Genomic DNA, 6,358 nt, shown 5'->3' with positions numbered 1-6,358 from the left:
AGGGATACAGTGTGTAAATTCCCTGACCTGTGGAAATGTACCAAATCCAAACACCTGTCAAGAGGTAGAATAAGAGTAAACTCACTTATGAGAGATTTCTGCGAAATGATGTCATATTTGACCAACCGAAGGAAAATCCAGGTGGGGAGGGGGACGTTAACGCCATGGATTAAAGGCCACTTTTTTTTCTTTAAAAAAAAAAAAAAAAAGTAAAGAAGGTTAAACTAATTTACTCCTAGTATTTATCATCTATGGAGTTGTTCCCATAATGAGTACAATAAAATTGAATGTACTGTCATCTTTATTGGGATGAAGGTTACATTCATAAGCTCTGCTTGTTTTAATAGGTTTATTGTACAGTTGTAGACATGTGCTATTGCACGGGGATGGATATGCTTTGAATATTCTTATAATTGTGGATAGTATAAAAGTCATTTTCTGTTAGATTGCACAAATCCATTACATTAGGAGAAGGATACATTATTGTAACAGGATTAATGTGCAACACATAAACATAATCAGTAATATTCTGTTTGATAAATTATCTCATTTTAATCGGAATGTAAAGAGATTTCGGGATAGTTTCTCCTTTGATTTGCATAATTGTATTGCAGACAGGCAAATTGCATTATATTCTTCATTAACAATAGATGGCTTGTATAACTATTGTATTTTTGAAGGCACTGCTCTTAGATTCATCCTGCAATTTGTCATTTCCTGACGTTGCTGGGGAGCTTAGCTGGGAGAGAATAGAACCTAAAAAAGATTACTTGATTTTCGCTGAGTCCAGTAATATCTTGGCATCCGATTGCAGCGCGGTTATGCTATTGTTTGTTTTAACAAATTGCAACCCAGTGGCAAAGAACTTCTTTTAAAAATCTTCTAATTCGAGGACAATTCAGCCCTTATAGATTTTCACAGCAAAACGTCAGCCCTTCGAACAAACTCCACGTATAAAAATGTGAATTAAAATTAAATTAGAACCATACGATTGATTTTCTGTTTTTACTATGGTAAATTCTCTCTCCCACAGAACTTCCTTTCCTCTCTCCAGCTCAGACAAAAGCTAACAAGTTGCCTGATGCTCTGAATATTCTTCAGGGAGGTTCCGTGTTTACAGTCACTCAGCGGTGATTATCACAGCTCCTGTCCTAATGCTAGCTAATGAAGGCTGTCAGCAGCCCTTAAAAGGCGCAGTTAGGCACCAGGCCACATTTCACCAGGTCTAACACCCTTGGCTCCCGGGGCCTGAAAGAGACACCCTTTCTATAATACCCTGTTAGGCCAGGCCCTGCCCTCCTGGCAGCCCCCAACTCTCTGTTGGGAGGGAGTCCTGGTGAGACAGACCCTGGCGGGGACGGGGGACACACACTCTGGGAGTCAAGTTCCCAAAGGCAGTGCCACACCCAGCCCAGACCTGCACCCACAGCAGGAGCAGCACACACGTGCGTTGCATAAATGAGGAATAAATGGGTGAGTGAATGGAGACGTGGATCCCACCAAAATTTCCAGTGTTTCTGGATCAAAAAATTTAAAAAAGAAAAGCTTTCACATTCAAAGCAAATTGTTTATCTACCACTTTCTCCACCAAATTGAAAATACAACGCCCCAGGAACAATCCCTTAATAAGTTCCATTGGCTTTACATGTGCGAAGCACCTGAAAGTTTCCAAAGCACCTTGACCTTGATTTCATCTGAATCTCAAAAGCCTTCACAGCAGGTAGAACCAAACAACCCGTATTAAAAAACCAGGGTCACGGGGAGAGAGGCGGGGTCCAGGGAGGGACCCCGGAGGGATTATAAAGTCGCTTCCTCTTTGTCCTTACTATACACCCCACCCCCAACCACCACTGGTGGCTGTGCTCTGCCCTCAGGCCAGCTCCCTCCCTTGCCACTACTTCCCACCTCCCACACTGCCTTGGGCCCCTGCCTCCTCACTGGAGTCTATCACTCTGCACTTGAAGGTGGGAGCCCTCTTCCTTCTACCCCCCACCGCCCGCCCCCCCGTCCTATATTCTGCACTTTTACGGGGATCCCACACTTAGTTGTTTGTGCCCCTTAAAGCTGTATCTTTAATTGCAGGTTTATTTTAATTTGTAAGCCTTTTACTCCTCTGTAACAAACACCGAGGTGAGAGGCTCAAGGGTGAGTTCAAAACACACCCATTCTACCGGGAATCACTGCTCCCCGTCCAGTTCTCAGATTGTGAGTCCAGAATGTTCCTGAGTCAGACTCCTCCTTCCACCATGGTGGGTTCTAATCCAAGACTCTGTGGTCTCTGCTGAGAGCTAGCTTCTGGATGTATGCCCACCCCTCCTCTCTGACATGCGTGGACTGTCCTCATTATTTCTAAGGAGCTTCGAGCCCCCATACAATGAATTCAGCAGATAAAATACTGCTGGAGAGAGGAGATGCATCACTCCACAAGCCCAGTGTTACATGCTTGCTTCCACTCGGGCCCTGGGCCTTACTCAGTCCTCACTGTCAAATGTTCACAATCTCTACAAAAATTTTGCCTGTGAGCTTTTCAATGGAAACATTCCAAAGAACCAGAGGATCTGCGCTCGCACCTGCTGTGCAGGCTGAGTTGTCTCCTGGGAGTCAGGCATTAATGGGCTTGCACGGGAAACCAGGAGGCATGCTCTGGAGGAACCGATGCCAAGGGGGCTTAGTGCATGGGCACACCTGGAAGGAGAGGAGAGAGAGGCTGTGCCCATCTCCCAAGCAGTCCTATGGGGAAAGGAGCTGGAGGCAGAAAGTGAAAAGATGTTCTTGTGAGCAGCAAGGCCACGGGAGCGCAGGATGGGGCCAAAGGTGGTCCAGAGCAGAGCACATCGGAGCATCTCCACTTGGACAAGGGGAGCTACAGAATCACAGAAAATCAGATATGTGGATAAGCTCTCCCCAATCTCTCACTTTAGAGGTTTCAAATGCACCTGTGCTGACGCACGAGTCCCCCACTCCTCCCTTTGCTCTGACTCTTGTCTCCCCACACGCTGCCTCCCTGGAACATTTTTCATCCACTCAGAATAAACTCAGGGGATTCACTGCCCTGTGACCCCTTCTGTCATCTGTCATCAGGAGCGACAGCCCCTCCCCGTTGCTGGCAAGCCTCTCCTGTGGCATTTGTCACAGTAGGCTCACATGGCCGGCCATTGCTCTTCAACCTGCCTCCCCTTCCAGGCCCATAGGGGAGATTGGGCCACCTTTATACCACAGAGTCTGGTACAGGACCTGGAACAGAGCCCGGTACAGAGTCTGGTTCAGGGTGGGAGCTGGCAAACATATGCAATGACCAGTGTCCTTATCAGGAGGAGGCAGAGGGACATTTGGAACAGAAGAGGGAGAAGGGATGTGATGATAGAATCAGGGAGAGCAAAGGTGAGGTGACCCAAAGCCACAAGCTCAGGAATGAGAACAGCCTCCAGAAGCTGGGAAAGTCAACCAAATGGTCATGGCTTAGAGCTTCCCGAGGGAACACGGCCCTGGTGATGCCTTGATTTGGAATCACTGAGACTCATTTCAGACGTCTAGCCTCTAGTATTATTGCAAAAGAACAAATGTGTGCTATTTTAAGTTACCAAGCTTGGGTTCATTTGTTACAGCAACAATGGGAAGCTAATACAATGTGTTAAAATATTGACCTCATACATTTAGTTCTGAGTTTCCCTCCATGTACATACTACACTCACTGTTCCAGCTTGCCTGAAAACCCCAGGAGCTAAGTTCTGTCCTTCCCCTTGTCCACAAACACTTTGCAGCCTGCTCTGGGTCACCTCTGGTGCCTTTGCCTATGGCCATCTGCCCCTGCCAACAAGCAAGCTCGAAAAGGGCTGGTTCTCTGGGGCCAACGCATGTACTGATGTGTCTCCTCTGGCTGCCTATGGACATCAAGTGCAAGCCCAGCTGATAAGAAGCAGCCCAGCCCCCAGCACCACCAGCAGGAATGCAACCCCCCAAGTGTGTGGCTGCAGCTCTCTGGGTGATCTGGGAGTGTAGCTGGGGACCACAGGCATTTGTGCATGGAATGTCAGCTGGGGTCAATGGCCAGTATAAAAGGAAGCCCCGATTTTATTACGGGACTAGTCCTAGGCAGAACCCAGGGAGGAGAGATTGCAGGAAAGCCTCCTGAAAGCCCCAAAACTCCTAGTTCTCTCCCCCGTTCACCCCTCACTGTGCCAGAATGGTCACCATTTGTTCACTCATGCAACAAGTAGATGCTGGGCACCTCCTAGGTCTTGGGCATTATGCTCAGAATTAGGGTCCATGGAAAAAGAAACTGAAGCCTACTGGATGTCCACACTCTAGATGGGGAGCTAGACCTACAAGCAAAACACAAAGGCACACACACATGTGGACACATAAGCACAAAGACCGTGGGCTAAGCAATTTAGGGGTAAACGGGTAAGTGACCATGGTGCACCACCCAGGTGAGGGGAGGCAGACTGTACCCCAGAGCAAAGGACATTTAAGTCAGACAATAAAGGGTGAACAGTGGTTTTGAGGTAAGGGGTGCAGAGACCTCTTCATGAAGGGAATGAGCATTAGCCAAGGCACAGGGATGAAGGGGTGTGGTATGTTAGGGAAGGCCCTTATAGTTCCATGTGGCTCACGGATGAGGAGGCCTGAGAGAAAGGATGGGCGCAGTGTTCAGTGTTCGAGCTCCAGCTTAGCTGTTTCCCAGTGGTATAATTTTGGGCAAGTGACTTCATCTCTGTGCCTCAGTCCCCTTATATATTAAAGTAACATAATGATATCTCCCTCCCATGCTGCTGTGAGGTTAGTGTGAGTTCATACATGTAAAGGGCTGAGCACCGTCCCTGGTAAGTAGGAAGTTGGTTCTCATTACACATTGGCTATTAGCCCCATGACCAGTCTTTTTTTTTTTTTTAATATTTTATTTATTTATTTGACAGAGATCACAAGCAGGCAGAGAGGCAGGCAGAGAGAGAGAGAGGAGAAAGCAGGCTCCCCACTGAGCAAAGAGCCCGACGTGGGGCTCGATCCCAGGACCCCAGGATCATGACCTGAGCCAAAGGCAGAGGCATTAACCCACTGAGCCACCCAGGCGCCCCAACCAGTCTTTTTTTTTTTTTTTTTTAAAGATTTTATTTATTTATTTGAAAGAGAGAGAGAGAGCGCATGTGCGCAGAAGAAGGGGAGAGGGAGAGAGAGAAGCAGACTCCCCAATGAGCAGGGAGCCCCCATCCCAGGACCCTGAGATCATGACCTGAGCCAAAGGCAGAGGCTTAACCAACTAAGCCACCCAGAGGCCCTCATGTTAGGTCTTGTATGTTGTCATGACAGAAATGACAATGACTGATCTAGAGCCATATTTTATACTTTACAGAGTTCCTTACAAAGGACATTATATTTAATCTTCATGATGACTCCAGGAGATTGGTATTGTTTTTCCTATTTTTGTGGGTGAGAGAATTAAAATGAAGATCAAGGGACTGGTCCAAGGTCACACAGATTTTGCATGGCAAACTGGAGCGGGAAAGGATGTCTCCGGTTAGAACGTGTGGCTCATACCTATTACGTTCCATGGAACTTTATCCTACTTGTAGGCACTGCGGGGCTCAGGGGCTTTCTAAGTAGGAAAGCAAAGTGTCAGAATTGTTTTTTAGAAAGGACACCCTAAAAACACAACCAGATAACAAACATAAAAATATTCAAATCCACCAATAACCAAAAAACCGAGATGCTATTAATTTTCTTTTAATGTAGAATGCTTCACAAATTTGCATGTCATCCTTGCCCTCGGGCCGTGCTAATCTTCTCTGTATCCTTCCAATTTTAGTATATGTACTACCAAAGTGAGCACAAGACTACTAATTTTTAAATGAAAGTACCCAGCACTGGTAAAGGTATGATATAACAGGCAGCTTCATAAATGTCTTGTGCGTAAGACACTTGGTATCACCCTTCTGCGAAACAATTTTGTGTTATGTTCCAAAGACCTGTATAAGAACCAGATGTTTGAAAAACCAAAGGAATAAACAAACAAACAAAAAGCAGAAACAGACCCATAAATACAGAGAACAAACTGATGGTCCCCGGAGGGGAGGACGTGGGGGATGGGCAGAATGGGTGAAGAGGAGTGAGAGTTACAGACTTCCAGTTATGGGATGGGTAAGTAACAGTGATGAAAGGTACAGCACAGGGAATATGGTCAATAGTTGTAATAAGGTTGTATGGGGACAGATGGGGCTACAATGGTGGTGAGCCCCAGATAACATATAGACTTGTGGAATCACAAGTACTTGTGCTGTACACCTGAAAGTAATGTAATATGTGTCAAGTATACTTTGATAAAATAAATATGTAAATGAGTAAATTAATAACCCAGATGTTT

General features: G+C 46.2%; 1 non-coding gene across 1 annotated transcript; it reads right to left on the bottom strand.

Annotated features, from left to right (window-relative positions):
* Window positions 1-5,720: 5,720 nt before the first annotated feature.
* LOC132014721 (U6 spliceosomal RNA) lies at window positions 5,721-5,827 on the bottom strand. The gene has a single exon (XR_009403375.1). It is a non-coding gene; the product is annotated as a U6 spliceosomal RNA (small nuclear RNA).
* Window positions 5,828-6,358: the final 531 nt, after the last annotated feature.

Source organism: Mustela nigripes, chromosome 3 (genome assembly GCF_022355385.1).
Source record: "Mustela nigripes isolate SB6536 chromosome 3, MUSNIG.SB6536, whole genome shotgun sequence".
NCBI lineage: Eukaryota > Metazoa > Chordata > Mammalia > Carnivora > Mustelidae > Mustela > Mustela nigripes.
This window is presented reverse-complemented; position numbering and strand designations above follow the sequence as displayed.